The 22,108-nt window shown below is 41.3% G+C and overlaps 1 long non-coding RNA gene across 1 annotated transcript; it reads right to left on the bottom strand.

The window, feature by feature from the left end:
- Positions 1-2,112: 2,112 nt before the first annotated feature.
- Positions 2,113-16,776, bottom strand: LOC113936944. Its single transcript, XR_003524427.2, has 3 exons — positions 16,653-16,776; positions 7,455-7,680; positions 2,113-6,669 (listed from the first exon to the last, which is right to left on the bottom strand). It is a non-coding gene; the product is annotated as an uncharacterized LOC113936944 (long non-coding RNA).
- Positions 16,777-22,108: the final 5,332 nt, after the last annotated feature.

The following is a 22,108-nucleotide window of genomic DNA, read 5'->3' as shown; positions in this document are numbered from 1 at the left end:
CATTAGTCTACCTTATTCCAAACTAGAGGCCAAAGCAACCACAGCATCCAGCTGGAATTTCTAACGTTGGAAACATTTCCCACCGTGCTGCCTGGGTGGGTTCCCTGACCCAGCTGAAACAAGGACTTTTACAAGAGCCTCCTCCTCCGAGGTCTGAATAAAATGTTTTCCCTGGCTCTGCACTGGAGCCCTGTATGAACAGCAGAGACATTAGCAAAACACCGACCACAGTTTTTTTCTTTTCTTTTCTGTGGAATGTGGCTTAGTCCTCACGACCAATGGTGGGTTATTTCTCCCTACGTAACTATTTCTTCTCCGGAGTCTCCATTTAGATGTTGATAGGAAAGATGTAAGCTCTCCCTGGGGACCCACAGACTGGGCTGCCTCTGGGAGGAAGCCCCAACAGGAGTAAAGAACAGCTGGGGAGTCCCCACTCTGAGAAGGGTAGAAAGGTACATACCCTCAGTGACAAAGGGACAACGTGGCTTTTGACACTAAGCACTCCTTCAGATACACACTCAGGCACACACGTACACACACACACACACACACACACACACACATCTGCACAAAGAACGAGACAGACTGGAAAAAAGGTAGCATCAGTGGCTTCTCCCAAGTCTTTATCTTATTTTGTGCTGATCTGACATGTTGGTTTCCATAGCAACCTGGATAACATGGGAAGTTAATTTCAGAGAGGTCTACAGAGCCAGGCAGCATATTTTTGTTGAAAGCTCCTACTCGTCTCCCCGGAACTGCGACCACTGGGCTCCGGGAAGTGCTAGCACGTGGGAACTTGGTCATAAAGGTACTCTGCAGCCTGGAAGAAGAAAATGTCCTGATTCCTTTAGGTCTGAGACTGTGAAATTTGCAAGGGGGAGGGAAAGGCTGTACAAAATCCATGCGAACTCTGCTTAACTTATAAGACAAAATTTCCCCCAAATGAAGGATCATTCTGTCCTTTAAAGCAGAGTTCAGATTGGTTTTAAGGGCCATGATCAAAACAGAAGGTATGAAATTAGAAGAGATGATACTGAAGAAAGGGGTAAGCAAAGATGATAAATTTTGGCAGGTGTGCTATAGAAACTTAAATAGCTTTAGAGTTTTTACAGAGAGAGAGAGAGAGAGAATTTATTTATTTATCTATGTATTAGGTTTTGTCATGCTTAGAGCCTGTCAGGGGCTGTAAATTCATACATCCTTGAGATGTGACCTGAGCATTCATGTAATTTATATGAATCAAAAACAAGCACCTACGTAGAAAATGATAATATTCTGTGGAGAAGTAACAATAATAATGTGATAGTACAAAAACCACTAACTTGCTCCCCACGTGTTTGCGAAAATGAGAGGTGGGGTCTGAAGTAGAATCCGGGGGGAGGAAAGCTGGGAAATGTCACAAAATGCTTCTGGAAAGTGAAATCGGGGCTCAGTCCTAACAGGAGAGGCAGGTGTTAGCTCGTTGGCACGGGAAGCAGGAGCAATGAGGAAGGGCACAGCAGGCGAACAAGATTGCACCCAGAAAGAGGGAAAGAGGTGGAAGTGAGGCATACATGCCTGCCATGGGGTCGGGGAGAGCAAGCAGAATGAAGTGGCGAGACCACGTCTCAAAGGAGGTGCGGCTGGAAAGACAGATGAGGAGCAGAATATAAAGTCTTCAGACTAAAGAGCTCCTACCTGAAATCACAGGTGGTGGGGGGCAGTTGAAGCTTTCCTACGCGGCAGAGATATGACCAGACCAGCCATTGAGACAATGACTGTGGTGGAGAATGGGTTGGACAAGCCTGAAGACAAACTAAACTGGTCAGGAGGTCTCTCAACAGACTGGGCAGAGACCACAATCGGGACCAAGTCGGTAGGAGCCTGGGAGAAGAAAGTTGATGTATCTAAGAATGGTGGGTGAAATCAGTACGGTAGAATTGTTTGGAGGTAGAAGGTTAGGAAGTGAAAAAGAGAGAGGTGTCAGCAGATACTCTTAGGGCATCTTTTTTTTTTTCAAACCTTTTATTTATTTATTTGTCAGAGAGAGAAGGAGAGAGAGAGCACAAGCAGGGGGAGTGGCAGGCAGAGGGAGAAGCAGGCTCCCCGCTGAGCAGGGAGCCCCATGTGAGACTCGATCCCAGGACCCCAGGATCATGACCTAAGCCAAAGGCAGACGCTGAACTGACTGAGCCACCCAGGCGTCCCTCCCAGGGCATCTTTAACTGGGGCGTGGATGTGGGCTGAGAGAAGAACACAGGGACATAGGAAGTTAATTCATTGTGTTTCTAAAGCCTTTTAGTTTAAATAAAAGTAACGAAGGAGGGCTTAGCTTATTGAGCTCAAAATATCATAAAGCTCTAACAATCGAGCCAGGGTGGGGGTCCTCCAGGAAAGCCAGAGCAGCCAAACTGTATGGAAAGTTCAGAAGAGAACAAAGAATTTGTACACATTATAGACATGTTGAAATGTTTGGTGTATTCATGGGACAATGGCAGAGCAACTGGTTACACTTTTGAAAAAATAACCTAAAATCCTTAATTTAGGGCCAAGCTAAAAATTTCCATAAGAAAAATTAATTCAAAGAAAATATACGTGCATGCTTACATAAGGGGGTGAGAAAGGCTTTACCATTATTCCAAAAGCACAGCCATAAAGGAAGACATGAATAAATTAGATTGAAAAAAATCTCTTCTATCAAAAGATGTCATAAATGAAATGACAAGACAATGAGCTAAGATAAAATCTGCACTGTGTAAGACAGTGAAGTTAATACATTAAATATTTAAATGTCTAATAAAATGATAAAAAGGAAAAAAAATCCTAGTGGAAAAATTCACAAAGGATTGACCAGGAACAATCTAAAAAGTTATAAATATGATACATATATGTATATAAGATAAAATGTTCAATCTCACTAGAAAGATTTACAAAGATGAAAAAAATTGGCAGGAATGTTGGCTGGTATGGGTTTTCCAAGAAACAATTTGATATTATGTATCAAAATCATACATTTTACCCATAAATTCTATTACCAGTCACTGATAACAGTGCAAAAGAATGTCCATTGCAGTGTTGTTTATAAATGCAACCTGGAAAATAACCTAAATTGTCCAATTTTGGAATTATTTACTTAAATTATGGTTTATTTATACAATGGGATTACACGGTCCCATCAGTGGGAAAAAAAAAAACAAAAAAGCAAAGTCATATCCCATGATATAGAAACTTTTTCTCTTTTCAGAATGCTGGTGTGTTTCATGAGCCTTTATCTGATTTGTTCACTGTCGTAGCTCTGAAGCTTAGAATCTAGCATGTAGCAGACCCTCAATGAATGTGTGTAGAAAGAATGCTTGTTAAATGCAGTAGGCAGAATTCCAAGATGGCCCCGGGTGGCACTTCCATGATATATTCCATTTAATGGCCAAAGGAAGTTTGCCATGTAATTAAAGTTACTAATCAGTCAATCTTAAACTAGGGGAGATCCTCCAAGTGGGGCTCACGTGATGAAAAGAGGCCTTTAAATATCAAGGGATTTCTCCAGATAGTAGCAGCAGAGGAAGTTAGGGAAATTCAAAGGCTTCTGAGACTCCCGGAGAAGGAGGTTCTCCATTGCTGAGATGGAGAACTCACTGACAAGGCCCTGACAGCAGCTTCTAGGCAGGAAGAAGGGATCTCTGGCCGGCACCCAGCAGAACCATACAATCCTCAGTCCTATGATTACAAAGAACTAACTGCTGCTGAATGAACTTGGAAGTGGATTCTGCCTTAGAGCCCCAAGATACCTTGACTGTGCCCTTGGGGTACTGTCTGTAGAGAACCCATTTGAGCCTGCCCAGACTTCTGACCTCTAGAACCCTGAGATAAATGAGTGTTGTTTTAAGTCATTAAGTTTCTGGTAATTTGGCATACAGCAGTAGAAATCTAATAAATTTGCTCAAATAAGCAGATTACCAAGCAGCACATACAGTATGATTCTTATGTTGTTGTTGTTTACATATTCACATATTTATAAGTTTGCACAAGAAAACTAGCTGAAGCATATACACAGTGATGTTAATAGCTGGGCTTTTTGTTATTTTGTTGTTGTTACTGGAGAATTGAATTAAATTGAACAGACTTTAACCACTAGGCCTGTGGAAGGTCTGATAACCCATTATCTCCGTGGCCTAAATCGCATAGAATAAACTTGGCCATCCTTTAATGCCTTCTCAAATGCCACCTCACCATTGGAATCACTCTCTCTCCCGGCTATTTGTTCACAGAATGGTGTAGCTCCGGCTTTGGGATACGGAAAATCAGAGTTTGAAAACTAACTTCCCTACTTACAAGGCTTTTAAACTTGGATCATTTAAATGACTTCTCATGGATTCAGTTTCCTCAAATCTGAAATGGGAGTGAGGATGCTCACCAGATAGGGTCCTCATGAAGATTAACTGGGTTAATAAATGCAGAGCAGATAGTACAGTTATTACTGAGCGCCTGGTAACCCGCATGGCAGATGCTCACTGATTTCTAGATCTTATTATTTATCAGGGGTGTGTTGCTATAATAGCTTCGGATACGGTCTCGGCCACCGTTCTTCTGTAAGTATGTCTGAATGTCCCCAAGTGCTTAGCACAGTGCCTGGCACCTGCTAGGTGCTTAGTAACTTCTGGTCCGATTACTGTATGGAAGAGGAAGAAAAAATATTGGTAAAATTGAATGTTCGGCTCACGAGGCAATGCATGCTGCAGTAATACACGACTGCCACAAGATGTCAGTATGAATAGGAAAGCTCTGCATTTCAGGAATATTCTGGATAATCTGCCCCTTCCCTCTTGTAGGACTCCAGGAAAACAAACAATTGCAATACTGGAAAGGCAGAAAGCAAACTGCCAGGAATTTGCACACCTCCCTCCTATTTCATTGTGTGGCTCAATATCTTAAAGGCTGATTTACAGAGAAAAATACCTCTGCTGAGCTACTAGATCTAAATAAAGACCCAGGGTGGTTGGGGGTTGGGGGGGTGGAACTTCACTGGGGACAATTTTCCAGGCACAGCCTTTTTCCTATCCCTGCCTTAAATCTGCACCTCTGGGCCTGGGTGAAGAGGCAACATGGTAATGGAGAAAATGCACCGTCAAGTTGTGATTCCACTGCTGGCCATTTCTGTGTTTGTCTAAGTTCCTCAACCTTTCTGAGCCCCATTGTGTCATGTGAAAAAAGAAGAAAATGAATATATAGAAGAGAATGACAGGTAGACTGTTGCAACCATAGAGACTTATGCAGAACAGCGTTCCAGAGTATCCTGGAATCAAAAGGAAGGGTTTTCTTTGCAATTCTGGAAGGATTTGGGCTTTGAGCCCACAGCTACTTGGCCTGGAGCATTCTATAGCTAACGGATCCACAAGTTCTCTGAATAAGGCTTGCTTTGACATGGCCTCCAACAGTAGCTTTCCCTCTCAAAAACATACCCTGTTGAGCACACATACACAAAAATTGCTCCTTACCAGACTCTAAAAAAGGGTATGAATGTCATTGTCTCTCTGGTTTCCTGTGGTCTCCATAAAATCTCCAACCAGAGTATTCTGGGCTCATAAAAATGTCCACAGCCCGTTTCTCATCTGCTTTAATGACGTTTCCTAATGGCTGACATTGACATTGGCATCTTTTCTCTGGGGAAAGTGTTGTGAGACTGGCTTCCCCCTTCCCCAAAATAGCTGGTGTGAACAGCCCAGGAGCTGGAATGCAGAACTACAGTTTTTCTCTTCCCATGAAGAGATGTATCCTCCACGATGTGGGAACTCTGCCCCATTTCCTGTGGCAGCATGCAGAGAGGCCCCATCACCATCAGGAAACCATTCACAGCCCGGACCGAGGAGCCCAGCACCGTGCTGCTCCCGCAGTTTCAGGGAGGGGATAAAGGAATCAACAGGGATGACAAGACATCACTGAGCATTGATTACATGTAAAAGATGTATAAGCCATGACATACGGAAATCTTCTTTAGAAAAGAATCACATTATTTTGTTCAAAATACGTACCCGCATCACTTGACCAGGCCACTACAAGGAACCTTAAGGGAAAGCCAGCATGGGCATAAACAGCTCTAGGCATGAGTATCAGCTGGTCCCTGGGACTGTGAAGAGCGCATGGTGAAGAGCAGGGATGGGGAAAGGGAGGCATCAAGTAGAGCACCCTGAGAACCCAGAGGAGGGAGATGTCAGTTGTGACAAAGAACTTCTTGGAAGCTGGCTGGCTGGAGAGGACCATGCCTTTGTCACCCCTCATTGATCACCTGCTCGGTGGTGAAACCCTGTGCTGCACACCGACACCCATGGCCGTGGGACCCCTGGAGCTGGGCCATGTAGCAGCCTTAAGGAGGAGCAGGCTTTTTCTGGTTCTGGGGATATAAGGATGAATGATGCCCAAGTTTTGTTCTCCAGGGGCTCACAGTGCAGTGGGTGTAAAAAGCATAAACAGCCAACTGTACAAAAAAAAAAAAAAAAGGAAGGAAAATGATGAGCATTTGGAGAGAAATGAAATCACAGGGCTCAGGCTGCACAGCAGAGCGAAGCACGCGTTGGCCATGTCTCTTCTGGGCAATGGAACCTTCTCTGCTGAGGCACCATCGTCACTCCCTTTGGGTGTCCCATTTGGTTTGACATAACAGAAGCGCTTCTTCTGATGACTTGGGTTTGTGTTTGCCTGTTAAGTGGTTGGAGAAGACACTCTAGATTATCATAAAGTCCTAGGTTTAAATCTTGCCTCCTACCCACTGACCTTCAGTCTCCCAACCCCTAAAAATAGAGAAGACAATACATCACTGAGTTATTTTGCTGCTGTTGTTGGGGGAGGGGGATTAACCACGATGATGTTTGCAGTTTCCATGACAGTGGTTAATGCATCTGTTGAAACTCCAAGCACAGTGGTTCGCCCTTTCTTGCCCCTCCCCACGCCATGACTCTGTTGGGAAAGGGAGCCCTGCACATGTGTTGTTATCTAAATAATGCTGCTAATAATAAAACCAAACACTACTCTTCACCCTCTTCTGGGTAATGGCTATGTCTTTCTTCTTCCACTGCAAGCATAGCTGTTGATTTTCCTGCCAGTGCCTTCTGTGTGTTAGGAAGGACGCCTGTTTATCTTTTCTGTCCTTGGGTGCCTTCCTCCCGTCCCCCAGGAAATGACTTTCAGCAACCAGGGTATGAGGAGGGGGATGTGAAAAAGTTTAAGCAGCAGGTGGAGAGACGAGAAACTCATTATTCTCCAGTATCTTTTTTGTATCTCGGGTTTGTTTTTTTTTCTTTTTCCCCTCAGATTCTCTTCCTCTCCCACCCATCCCCCCAAATTATGTTGCATCTGGGTGTCTAAATCCCGCTCACAGCTGTGCCAATGCCTTCCCCACTCTTTCCATCTGCCTGTTTGTTTTTCTTGGTTTTAGTTTGCAGTCTGCTATTTTGTATAAGCAAAATTATCCTTTCATGTCTTACCCGTTTCGGTGGTTTCTTCTGGTTATTGTAAACTGCAGCATCTGTGGTGCTTGTCTCCTAATTATATCTCCAGCCTTCTAATAGGAAGGGCAAACAGGCATATGGAACAGCAATACGGAGCCTTCCGCATCCCTGACCTCCATGTAGGAGTCCTCACAGAATCCTCAGAGCTTTCCAGCCTGTTTCATTGAGCTCGGCTTGCTAAGATAACGCACAAACCTCTGCTCTATAGAAATGAAGATAACACAGATTTAGACAAAGCTCCTGGGCATCTTTTCCTCATAAATGAGTCATCATGGCTCTCAGAGTATGACTCTATAAGTAGATACATATTCCCAGTTTCCTGGTTCTAGTGATACTCAAATTATTTGGACAGCTGAATCAAAGTAAGAACAGAGATGGCAAGAATGATAGTCAAGAGATCAGGATTTGATACCTAATATGGATAATAACTTGTTGAGTGTTTGGGGGAAGGTCCCACAAACCCCCTTGACCTTAGTTTTCAAGTCAGTTAAATCAGCAGCTGGTCTAGATGATCTATGAGGTAAATGAGAAGAATTGATTCAACCAATGAATTGTTCATGGTACCGATAATGTGTTAGACGTTAGGGAAATTAAGATGAATTGAATATGGTCCCTGTTCCAAAACGAGCTCACAGTATAATAATGGGGAAATCCAATAGGTATACAGATGATCTTAGCACAGTAGGTGCTAGCATAAAAGCATGAACAGTTCTCTGCATTGTCCATAGGATGATATATCCCAAGGATCATTTTCTATAAAGAAAACATATTTCAGGCTTAACATCCCATGCAGTGTCTGTTGCAACTACCCCATTCTGCCATTACAATGTGAAAGCAGCCATACATAGTAGGCAAACAAAGAGCATGGCTATGTTCCAATAAAACTTTATTTATAAAAACAGGTGGTGGGCTGGATTTGATCCACAGGCTGCAACTCACTCACTAACAAAATTCACTGAGGAGAATCTTCACTGGATTCCTCATTCTCTGAAAAGGACAAAACCCATAACGTGGTCTCAAGGCCTTATAAGATGTAATCCCTGCTTCCCTCACCAGTGTTTTCTTTTCTTTTTTTTTTTAAGATTTTTATTTATATATTTGTCAGAGATAGAGAGAGCACAAGCAGGGGGAGCAGCAGGCAGAGCGGGCAGCAGGCAGAGGGAGAAGCAGACTCCCCACTGAACAAGGAGCCCGATGTGGGACTTAAACCCAGGACCCTGGGATCATGACCTGAGGTGAAGGCAGACTCTTAATCAACTGAGCCACCCAGGCGCCCCACCAGTGCTGTCTTGAGCTTCTCTCCTGGACTCCCCACATTCCAACAGCATGGGGCCTTTACAGAGTTTCTCCTTTTGATGGTATACTCCTTCCTGCCTTGTACCAGGCTCCTCATACCTTGTTCTTTTCTTCACACCTTCACACTTTCATCTACTTAATGTCTATCATCCTTCAGGGAGCAGATCAGACATCTCCTCCTCATGGGAGCCTCCCTGGATTCCCCAAACTAGGTCCACGCCTGTGTGTCTACACTCTCCCTGCTCCCTACATGTAGGGAGCCCCTCTCACAGTTGTAATTCCTTATCTAGTTTTATAATCAGATCTTTAATTCTTTTCTTCCCTTATAAAGTGTCAGTTCCATGAGAAGAGTGCCCATATATGTCATGCCTTTCATGCAGTTGTATCTTTAGCACCTACAGCACAGCGTGGGACAGACTAACCCCTCCAGAGTATTGTTGAATGGATGGAGAAATAAAATAATAAAATAAACTGAGGGGGCACACAGTTATTAACATTGGGCCTGGGAGCAAGGGTCACAAGTGACTGTTTCACAGAGTAGGTGACAGTCTGAGATGGGGTTTCAAGACAAATAGGGGGCAAGAGGATTGTGTGAGATATTCCAATATAAAAGATAAAGATTTTGCTCATTGACACTACTATTCTTCGCCAAATCTCCAAATGTTATTCTTCTTAGTTATTCTGTCGGTTGCTTGTAACATTAAATAGCATATTTAAACATCTCTTTTTTATTCCACCAGAGATGGCCAATATCTAATAGCTGTTACCAGATTGTAAATTAAGGACACTAATGCCTTTACGCTTTGTATCAGTTTCTACCCTACCGTGAATTCCGGCTTAATGTCCACTATACTTTAACCTTATCAATAACATCATTTTGTCTATATTGCCAGGCAACCACGACTAAAACCTATTCCTTATCTAAAGGTTAATTCTGTCCATTTGCATTTATGTGATTATATTACATTTATTTGTATTTAATTTTGAGAACTAGAGGATCATTCTTCACTGCTACGCCTATTTGGATCAGATGCTAAGATCTACGGAATTCCCAAAGGTGAATATCCCTACTTACTCAGATGACATGACTTCTCTCCTCAATTTACCTCACTTGATCAGCGTGCGGCTATGTGGTTCTTTCCATGTTGGTACCAGGTCTTATTTACTCTCTAGCTTCCTTCTCCAAGATGCTCATACCGGGGCTCCTAGTTACCTTCTTTCTTTCTGTATTTATTTCCCCTTATTATACGATCATATGGTTATTGAAGCCCAAACTCTCAATCATCATTTCTATCCATTGAGTACCCTTTTTTTTTTCTTTTCTGGAGATTTCCCACTCTCCCTCCCTGATGCACACCTCCAAATCTTTCTCCTTTTTTTTCCAACCTGGTTTCCTGCCTCCACGATTTATGCTCCCGCCCCAGCACTTCCCTTAGTGCTCCTTTGGGGTGGATTCTGTTTCCTTTCCTGAGTGCCTTCCTCAATTTACCGGAATAAATCCTCAGGTAAATTGCTAAAAAGGAATGCATGACATATAAATGTTTGGCCATTCCCAAGTCTGAAAATAAAATATCTTTACATCTTATGCCTAATAGGTCATTTGGCCCAGGTAGCATTCATGATACATTCTGCTGCAAGTGACAAACCATCCCCACAACAGCTCAAGGGAAAAAGATCCTTGATTATCTGAAATAACAGGAAATGTGGAGGTAGGTGGTACCAGTGTTGGTGCAGTGGCTAAACAATGTTATCGATGACCTAGGCTCTTTCCATTATTCTCTTTGGCCACCAGCAGTGTGTTGGCTTAGCACCTTGTAGTCACAAGATGGATGACACAGATCCAAGCATAATATCCTCAAATAACTGAGTTTGAGGCAGGAAGATGGACTGCTGGGGAAAAGAGACCTTCTTGAATAGCTCTATCTTTCTATCCGGAAAACAGTTGTTTTCAAAGGCCCAGAAGACTTCTTAGTTAGAACTGCATGACAGTCCCACACTTTGAATAATCAATAGCAAAGAGGAATGCTTTTGTCATAAATGATTTAGACCAATAATTCGTTTTCCATGGCTGTGGAAGGGGCCTTCCCTCCTTAGCATATTCCTGCTCAGCAGATACGCAACAGAACTGGAGATGTACCTACAAACAGGAAGAGAAAAAATGGTTGCTGAGTAGGAAACCACAAGTTTCCACCAAAGCTAACTATAGTGTTCTATGTTGAAAATATTTTCCCTTGGAACTATGAAAGAATTACACCATTGTATTCCAGCGTCTTGTGTTACTAATGAGAAATCTGATGCCTGTTAATTTTCATTCCTATGATGTTTTCAGGATCTCTTTATTCTGGACACATAAGGCTGTGTCTAGTCATGACTTTTTGTTTTTTGTTTTTTGTTTTTTTTTAAATTGTTCCCTTCATCTTCGAAAAATATTTTAACAATGTGATTTATTCGAGGCTAGTTGCCAAGACGCAAATCTATTTCCAATTAGCGTTGAAACCCTCACCTGTTTTACTTCCTGGTTCCACTCTCTGTAATCACTATAAATGCTATTGCAAAAGGGACCCTGCCACTCCCCCTCCAAAATCTTCTCCAAAATTTGAATTCAATATATGTGAAGTTGTTGATTAACTTATGTCAATGAGACCAAGACCAGCACCTTGTTCTTCACCCTAAGCTCTGTTCTGACTAAACCCTAACTTTTTCTCTAGCTTCCCTCTCTGTGCCTGCCAGGGTACCCACTGATAAGCAAAGAATCAGGAGAGTAGACCAAGAATAACCATACTGTCATAAAGCACAAGCACATTTCAGTGGTAGACGTACATCATGTCTTAGTTCCTACTTTATTAGTATTTCCAACCTTATTTTTGTCTGTATAATAGTCATCTGTTTTTACTTGTAAATAAATCACCAAAAGTCATCTGTACAAGACAAGATCATCTCTAGAACCTACTATTGCTCTTATTTCAGAGAAGTTTCAGGGTCATTTGTTACACAGCAATAGAAACTGAAACATTAACTAAACATCTGAATAAAATATCTTGGAAGAATATAGATACGGATTGTATAGATGCAAATACAGACATAGATAATATAGGTATGGATACTGTCGGATGCCAAATACAGTGGGAGAGCTAACAAAACATTGGAAAGAGCCTGTCCTGGCGTATCTGTTAATACCTTTTGAATAGTGCTTAAGCCAAGACTCAAAAAGAGTAAGGTGTTCAGGGAATGGATAGAATTGAAACAAACAAACAAACAAAAACTCTAAGGGAACATAAGGACACTAAAATGGATCAAACTTGACTCTAGGTTGAGGCAGGGGCCTACCTTCCCTTAAAATTCAAAAGTACACATTCACATTGCCTGTCTGGCCCACAAGAACCTGGCTGAGAATTTGCTTAATGTAATCCTTAATTGGTAATACTCCCAGGAAAGGTCAATTCTATGTAGTGGAACAGACCTCATGCTCAGCCTCTTAATTCGCAAAATAATGTCCAAATGTCTTAGAGTTGCTGCCTCATCTTTGCCACATTTAATTCAAGCTGAGCTAAAGTTCGTTTCATCATCATATTTTAGGTATTAATTTCACTTTTTCCTCTGACATTTTCTTGGACTTTCTGGTATACCATGGTGTTATTCAGATTATCAGTGAATAATGATTGGATAATACCCTGAAGTATTTTTAAAAATTTATATGAGTGAGGGGCACCTGGGGGGCTCAGTCGTTAAGCATCTGCCTTTGGCTCAGGTCATGATCCCAGGGTCCTGGGATCAAGCCCCGCATTGGGCTCTCTGCTCTGCCAGAAGCCTGCTTCTCCCTCTCCCACTCTCCCTGCTTGTGTTCCCTCTCTTGCTGTGTCTCTCTCTGTCAAATAAATAAATAAAATCTTTAAAAAAATTTATATAAGTGAGAAAAACATTTATATTTAAGATTGTGCATTATTAAATTTAATTCTAGTGCTATAATATAGCCTAAAATGGTATTTTGTCTTCTTGACTTGACTCGGCTAGTCCCCTACTTAGAAAGCTCTTTCTCCTCCTTCTATTTTGAGTAATTCTTTCATTTTCTCAGTTTCCCTTGACATACTAGCCCCTGCTATCTTTTTTTATAACATATGCAATAGAATTAATTGTCTTTTGGTCTATATTCTTATGGCACCTTATTCTCTAGGATAACACTTAGCTGCATGGTCCTCCTTATCTGTAGTAGGGAACTCCTGTGAGGTAAAAATCTATGACTCATTGAAGTCAGTATCCCCAATGTCTAACACAGTCTGACACACAGGTGACATCTCATAGATATTCATTGAATTTAATACATATACATAATTTGAATGCAAAACTAAGCTGAGAGAAAATGCGGCCTTGAGGTCTCTTATTGTTTCACAGGACACTTCCAGTGTGGGCCACAGGGAGAAAATCACAGTAAATGGCCCTCCCACATTTCCCATATCCTTCAGGTCACACTACACTGAGTAAAGGTCTTGGAGCTCTTTGGCAATACCATGTGTCTTTCTTTAACAACCAAAAATTATGGGCCCTGACAGGATGCAAATTATTGTCAGTCAGCCTGGGAAACAACCAAGAGAAGACCAAGAGAATGAAAATGATCTGTTCCATCTCTCCTCCCTTGGCCTTTGGGAAGCAACATCAGCTTTGATAAATGTCAAAAATATAAGAAGCACAGAAATCAAGTGAGTAAATGCCCTTCTCACTCATCTGTTACCATTAGTGAAGATAGCCCACCAAAGCTGCTTTATTTTGGGGGTCTTGAGCTTTCAAGAGCTCACATGTTCCAGTATCTCTTTAGGACACAACAGATTTAGCCTGTGGTAGGAAATCCATCTTGAATTACTACAGCCACACAATCCTGTTACTAACACTCAGAGCAGAAAGAACAGATTGATATGAAGGACCTACTGAGATCTCCATCCTAATTAGAATTTATATTAAGAAGTAGAAGTGGGGGTGCCTGAGTGGCTCAATCAGTTAAGCATCTGACTTGGTTTCGGCTCAGGTCATGATCTTAGGGTTGTGAGATCGCGCCCCATGTCAGGCTTCACGCTCCGCATGGAGTCTGCTTGAGACATTCTCTCTCTCCCTCCCTCTCTCTCTCTGCCCCTCTCTCCCTATTTTAGGGAAAAAAAAAGAAGTAGGAATGTATAGTGTATACCAGGAAATTTATGAACGCTTTTTTTTCTTGAAAAAAAAAAAAGAAGTAGGAATGTATAGTGTATACCAGGAAACTTGATAGATAGAAAAAAACTCAATAAGATGTATTTTTGTCACTCCAGAATTTTACGTTCTAGATGGGTAATAAAGCACGTAAGTGGGTAATATCAGTTCAATATGAGGAAGTACGGCAGAGTTAGCACCTAACCTAGGGCTGTGTGGTTGTTAGAAATACTAAATCTAGTTTCCTCGGATGACTTGATACTTAAATCTTGAAGGAAGAATAGAAAATCATCAGGTAAAATGGAAGCATTTTTTCACTATAATGGGAATGACACACCCGTAATGCAAAGGCACGAAGTCAGGCAAAGCAATACACATTTGGATGATTACAAGGAGCGTGGTGAGCACAGGGAGAGGGGCAGGAGATGAGATGGAAGTGGGCAAAGGCCATACCCTGAAACACTTATGTTTTCGAGCCAGAGGGGTTATTATGGATTATCGACACCAGTAATTTTCAAACTTTGATGTGTTAGAAATCACCTAGCACTCTTTGGAAATACAGGATCCAACTCAGTGGGCCTGCGGTGGGGTCTTTCACATGTTTTATAACCTCCCAGGTTCTAGATTTTCCCAAGTGCAGCAAAGCCAGCCAGCATCACCTGGGTACTTGCTTCAGATGCTGGATTCCCAGACCTGATGATCAGCCCCTGCATTTTTACAAGATCCCAGGCCATTCCCATCACATTAAAGTTTGAGAGGTGCTGACCTAGAGCCATGGTTTAAACCCAGCTTCACTTTGGAATCACCTGGAGAATCATTTAAAAACACACAGCTGGGCCATGCCCATTAGATGTTCTGAAGTATTTGGTCTGAGGTGGGCTCCAGGCATGGGTGTTTAAAAAATCTCCAGTGGGGATTCTATGTACAGTGGGCATGGAGAACCGCTGAGCTCAGTAGAGAATTGAGAGCCCAGAGAGTGGAGACAATTGCTCCAAGTCACACAGCACTGGGCCTAGAGAGAAAGCTGCAGATCGCTAGTAAGGGCATCTTTAGCAATATCACTCTGTCTACCCAAATCTGAACTTCATCCCCGTATGGTGGATCGGACTCCAAAGACCCAAGTTGTCTTTCTTCAATGGTAGAAATTGAGTTTTGTTTTCTATGAGTTCAAATCAACCAAAAGTTTGTCTAACCCACAGAGCATTTAAGGCTTCATTAAATAAAATGGACTTCCTGCCACGTGTGAAGTACTATGCTATGAGTTTGGAGCATAGAAACGGTCTGCAAAGAAGAATCTGAAATAATATTGCTGTCTCGTGAGCCCTGGACGGCACACAGAACACTATAACGCATATTTGAGGGAAGCTAATGGACCAGAAATGGTCAGATGAGCAGGTGGAACAATCCATTCTCCAATTTCCCTGCAAGACATCACGCACATGCATTTCCTCTGTGAAAGGGTCTCACCTAACCCCTGAAAATTAAAAAAAAAAAAAAGTTTTGCAGTAGTCTCAGAAAAGAGATCAACATTTATTTTTAAACCTGACAGTTTAAAAAAGTATTTTTAAGCGTTCGTAAACTGTTAGGGAAAAACCTTTGTTATTTTTTTTTTCAAATAGAAATCAGAGCAGCCTTCTAAGTTTTATGAAGACTGCTTTTTATGATTTCTTTTATTAATAAGGAGTTAATACTGTAATTGTTTCTTTGCATAACAGAACTATTACATAAAATGAATATATTTAAGATAACTACATACTCATTTCTTTCCTTTCTTCTATGAAGTACATTTTCTTTAGAAGCCAAATTTATGCTTTGGAAGAGGCAGCCAAATAGCCAAAGTTGTAATTTTATGAAACCACAAAAGGCTCCTCTAAGGGGATCTGACTTGAATACACACTGCAAGGAAATTAATGGTCTCAGTTCAAACATCCTCTTTAATCCATCTCATTTTGCCTCTTATAAGGAAGAGAAGAATGCAGTTGTCAGGCTGACTCAGGGGAAGGACAAGTGTTGAGCAACATGCTGTTGGCAGGAGACCATGCAAGTTCTTTCTGGGGTATCTCAGCGGCCTTCGGCAGGAGGGGATGTGTTGTGTGTCATTATCAATTTGCACTCTGATTTCCTAACAGTTCAAGAGGCCCTTTGACAAAAGCCTCCATTTAGATCTAATAATAACTCTGAATTTTTGCTCAACGTCTCACAACCTGGGAAGAGGCCCAATGGCTAAACATACTTGCACTGCCTGAGTTTCTTTTCCTGAGCCCAGAGGGGACAGCCAAGCGGACTAGAAAATGTGTATTGGGGAAATGTTTTCACTTTTAAAAGCTCTTTTCAAAAGAACTATCTTGGTTGGTTTATGAAGTCCATCTGAACAATTATCGTAATTACGGGTCACATTGTTGCTGTCCAGTCTAGGCTGGGATAATAGCAGCTAAAATTCAATAGCTACCTCTTTCCTTCTACATCCTACAATTATAAAAATCTAATGAACTGAACTGACCTACTTCCCTCTACTTAGTAACACAATATCTAGTCCATTTCTAATAAGTTACAATATCCGATTACACCTCACTCTGGCTAGCCCTTCCCGTTAGAATGCCCTTCGGTCATTTCTCTGCCCATTTCTCCATGTGAAGCCAGACACATGGCTCAGCTCCCTCTCCCTCTCAAAAAATTCTTGAGTTTGCACAAAGAGAACCGTACCTCCAACTGTCCCTCTCTTCCAACGAAGTTTTCCTTTCTTCGAGGCAGCTGTCCAGTGTCCCCTTGAGGACTTCTTCGGTGGCCTGCGGGCCCTGCGTGTGCTTGGGGCAAGCCGTGAGGGAGAAGACAAGGGAGGTGAGTCAGCAGAAACAGGGGGCAGTGTGCTGGTCAAGAGGAGGGTGGAGTCCCGTTCCAAGATCAATAAGCCCGGTATGGCTTTGCCAGAACGGTCCTGGCCACGTTGCCCAGCCCCACAACACTTCCGGAAAGGCCCCAGTCATTCTGTGTTTCTGTCACAGTCCCCCATCTGGGATATAACTTAGGTGGATGCTTTCATCTACTGCTGTATCTTTGGCCCTCACTCATTGACATGTCCTGCGGGAGATAATGAAGAGGGCCAAGAAGGAGGAGATTAAACTCAAGCTATCAAAAAAAGGATCAACCACTGTTTTGTTACTTTTTACACTTCTTAAAAAGGGTGCTAATGGAGGACAAAGTTGAAATAATTGATTCAAATTCTGTTTACTGCCTCTTTGGAAATGTAATACTTTTCAGATTATTTAGTGGCTCACACGTGCTGATACAAGATGGATAGCATGGTACCGGCATGCTATAGTTTTTGAACAGAAAGAGATTTTACATTACATCTAATTGGGCTACCCAACCAGAAGTAGAATGCCTTTCCAAGACCAGAGCACCTCTCCAGAAATTGGTCATCCAAGCTCTGTCTGGACACTTCCGAAAATACGCCACTCCCCGCCCCAGTTTCCTAGGTGCATTCGTGGTGAGTGTAGAATGAACTGTCTTCCTCACAGCAGAGTTGATCTATTACTCCAGGAAGGTCTGCTCTGTGGGACCACTTCTGCCCTCTGGAAGAAAACAAAAACAACAAATCCGTATTTTCGTCTACATGACTGCTTCTTAGGAAAAAAATGGTCTAAAATTATCATGTCAATATTTTTCTAGAATAGAGTATTTGAAATGCCATATGAACTGCAATGAATAGAATAGCATCATAGGAAAAAAAAAAAACCTTTACCATATTTAACAGAAAGGACAAAATACTTCCTGAAGAGGAAGAGATGTTTCAGTACTTAGAGTATCTCCAGGTTCTTTCTGTAGTTTGGAAATATATAACAATGCTGCAAAATACTCACACTTTAGTGGCACCTGGGTGACTCAGTCAGGTAAGCATCCATCTTGATTTTGGCTCAGGTCATGATCTCAGGGTCATGAGATCAAGCCCCACATTGGGCTCCAGACTAAGTGGGGAGTCTGCTTAGGTTCTCTCTCCCTCTGCCCCTCCCCCTGCTCATGCTCTAAATAAATAAATAAATAATTAATTAAATAAAATCTTTTTTTAAAAAAAATAAATAAAATGCTCATACTTTAGACTGAAATATTCCTTTTTTGGGACCAGTCCTAAACATAATCCAAAATATGGAAAGAACTTTTACACACCTCAGTAACCAACCCAGTGATGTTTGTAATAACTGAAAGTTAAAAACACTGCAAATAACCAAATTTTGAAATATAATTTAATAGCCCATGTGTTCTTACAATAATTAAAAACCATGAAGCTATTCAAAATACTTTTCTTAAACACAATATATCAGCATATGAAATGACACAGGAGGGAAGCAAATGTGTTTACAACAAACCTGGAGCACTGGAAAAGAGGAAGAATAGAACCCTAGGTTCTGGCATTAACTAGATTGGTTGAGACAATGGATAATTTACCTCCATTTCCCACATTTTTCAAAAAGGTACATGCTTTATATTGTTCTTTGAAACAGGTCTGGGAAAGGATAAAGGAGGACACTGGAAGGGTGGAGGATGTTTGAGCTGTGAAAGCAGTGTATGAAGGTCATTATTATTATTGTCTGCGATTTCTCTAATGTCAGCAATCAATTTGGTGAATACTGTATTCACAGAGGCCTTGCCTTCTTACTTACATTAGAAAGGAGGTAAGGATGGAATCTTACAAATTCGGGATCCGTTGACCGTTGCAAAATGCATGGTTCCATTCCATCAGACACTCAGCCAGCAGATCAAGTCTCTGTCGACAGTCTTAATCTTAACCTAATGATCTGTTTATTTGGCAATCCTCGTGAGAATCTCCTGGCTGCCTGAGAGATGGGTGTCCAAAATACCAAACGATTACCCCTCCGTACAATCTTCACAATCGAGATTATGTGCAGTTTTGTTCTGCAAACACAGGGACTGTCTCCTGGTGGCCGCTCCTAAATGCCATTTCTGAAGCTAACGGCTTTGTACTTTGGCTAATGCAAATGAAATGCTACAAGCCTGCTTTTATTTGAGTAAATTTTACTGAAATAATAGAAATTGTTTTCTTCTAAGTTGATGTTGTCTCTTACAAATCAAAGTCAGCTAAAACCCGTTTACCCTGAGAGAGTATGATGTGTGAGCCAGGATATACTCTAAAAGTCATTTTTCTGTTACCCATAGCTGGAAGGTGGTGAGGGAGAAAAAAAACTGAGCATTTTACAGGGGGCTATGTTTCAATTGTCATATTAAAGGTTTGTGAAACATTGTCAAAACTGTAACTTTGTTGCATATTATAATTGCAAATTGTCTAGAATAGTTAAAAGGTGAGCTGTTCCTAATCCTTTAGGCAAAAATCCTATGTGCAGCAGGATAACGGGAGACATAGCTGTTAAAGGTGAAAAGCTTATGTGTCCAATAAAATCCTGGAGGCATGCAAGAGAGTGGAGGAAATCCTCTCTTCTTTGATGTGGCAATGAGCTCCCGTAGATTAGCCATCCATTTATTTATTCACTTACTAAATAATGTATCCATGTATTCATTAATTACATAACTCTACAATTTACGGCTCTAACATTTCCTCATTTCCTCAATCACTACTCAGTAATTTACTGACTTGTTAATTTGATCATTCATTCATGTGTTTCATTGAATAATATGTTCTTTGCCTATATATTCATTTTTATAAACAACATTTACCAAGGCACGTTGCTAGGTGCTGGCAATGAGGGAATGAGAGAGATGAGATCTCTGTCCCTAGGGAGCTCACGGTGAATGAGACAGATGCGTGGCTTTGACAAGTGCTTTACTAGAGGTAGGGCGAAAGCACTCAGGGTGCAGAAAGCGAGGTCACCACCTGCATTAGGAGCCCCAAGAAGGTTTTACTGTGTCGCTTGAACTGGGTCTGCCCCATGAGCAGAGGGGGTCAGGAGGGGTCATGTCGGAGACAGAAGGAAGCCTCTTCCCAGGCAGGGGGAAGCAGCTTGGTTCGCACAGCTGTGTGAGAAATCATGCCTTGTTTAGAGAACAGTGAACAGCTTCAAGCTCCTGGAGAAATAGGGCAAGATTGAAATGACCCTAGATAGGACAAACAGGTTGGAGGTCCATTGTGAACAGTCATTCTAACTACTCTTTAGGATGATAAAGGTGTTGAGTCCATTCGCCCAGCAAAGGTGAAAGTGTGTGAGACCTCTGGGTTCACCCTCATGAATAACTGGACACAGTTACCAGAGGTGTAAGGGAATTGAAGCCTACTTAGCCGTTTCTCCCTCTGTCCCTATTAAACTTTTCAAACTCTTGGTGTCATAGCTCTGCTGAAGCTTTTTTGTTACTTTCCATCTCCCTTATTAGACCACAAGGCTCTTGAAGACAGGAACCAGATCATTCATTTCTGTACTTTCACTGGCTGTATCTGAGTAGTGGGAGAATTAGTGGATGAATAAATGAGGGTGGGAAAGAAGGAAGGGTAGCAAGTCATGTGGTTTAAATGCTAGGAAGTAACAAGATTAAGGGAAGAATCAAGACTGCCTTAGAATTATTATAATTATTATCATATTAAAAATTATTACATTATAAAAAGATTACTTCAATTATTAAAATAATTGTAGCATATGATTATTACATTAAAAAAAAAAGATTTCCCTTTAGCAGTCCAGTTCTTACCCCCTCACCCCAGGTTTAGGGTTTGTGTTGCACACGGCACCCATGAGAAATTAATCATACCATTTTTCTTATCGCGAATCCTTTCCATCAAAGTAGATTGTTCATGTTACTTGTGATATTAATTAAAATATATTTTAAATAACATAGATAAGAGCTTTCTTATGGTAGAGACTTTGGGTTTTTCCTCTTGTAACCTGGTATTATCTGATTTGGTAAGTTCTAACCATTCATGCTGGTCAAATGAATGAATTCAGGACCCTGTCAATGGAAAGGTGAGATGATAAGAAAAAGATGGATGCTATTTACAAAAAATGAATATATATATATGCGCTTATGAAAATAAGAGCACATGAGTATGATACCTTTCAAATCATTAGTTGTTCAGATGTCCTCTCTACATCTTATTGATGTATCAGCAAGAATTTTAACAACTCAGAACATACAGGCTCAATCAGTATTTAGCTATTCAATTACACAGCTAAATTTATACCTACAGTGTATTTTTATTTAAGCATTTTATATGAAAATAGTATCAGAGAGGCTATTAAAGAAAACTTGTCAGCAGATAGCTCTTAAGAACCCCAGCCGTGACATACTTTTCCTTTTCCAAATTCCTGACTTTTCCTTGTTTGAATTGTCATCACAATGAAGACGTTTTTCTTCTAACTCTCCACATCTGTAAAACTGTTTTCATGATTTCATATAATCATATCATACTTTAAAAACTGAAGAATGGGGGGGTGGGGTGGCTCAGTAGGTTAAGTGTCCGATTCTTGATTTCAGCTCAGGCTGTGATCTCAGTGTCGTGAAATCCAGCCCCTCGTCTGGCTTTGCATTCAGTGCAGAGTCTGCCTGAGATTCTTTCCCTCTGCCCCTCCCCCTGCTCCCACTTCTTAAATAAATAAATATCTTTAAAACCTGAAGAATAATTTGTTAACTTTTTCCTGGCTGTTGGCTCTTTCAGTGTTTGCCATTTAGCAGATTTCTATTGCTCTTGATGTCCCTGCTGCTCTCCTGCTTTCCAACATGGCTGAACAAATTTACAATGCCACCAGCAATATAAGTGTTATGCTCTGCTACAATTTCCCCAGCATTCAGGTTATGATATCTTACTATTGTTAGCTTAGGCAAAAAATGTTTCTCCAATATTGCTGTTATTTGCTCTGTGATCACTGAGAAATTCAAGTAATACAATTACATTACATTAATAATGGTCTGTAAGTTTGGCTTTTCGCTGTGTCATAATGATGCTTCCCCTACTTAGGTCTATTCCTTAAGAGTGATATAACTTGCAAAACTACATATGGGGTCATTAGACCAGGAAACTTTGAGGTTTCTATTTTACTTCTACTCCTACAATCTCAAAAGAGCATGTTCTTTTTTTTTTTCTTTTTCTGCAGTAGACTTAATTTTGCCCTCCATGTGGTTTATGTTTCTAATGGAATTTGGTTAATGGATTCTACTACTTTTAACTCTAACGTATGCTTAGTCAGATTATCCCAGACTAG

The sequence above is a fragment of the Zalophus californianus genome, chromosome 8 (assembly GCF_009762305.2).
Source record: "Zalophus californianus isolate mZalCal1 chromosome 8, mZalCal1.pri.v2, whole genome shotgun sequence".
In the NCBI taxonomy this organism is placed as follows: domain Eukaryota; kingdom Metazoa; phylum Chordata; class Mammalia; order Carnivora; family Otariidae; genus Zalophus; species Zalophus californianus.
This window is presented reverse-complemented; position numbering and strand designations above follow the sequence as displayed.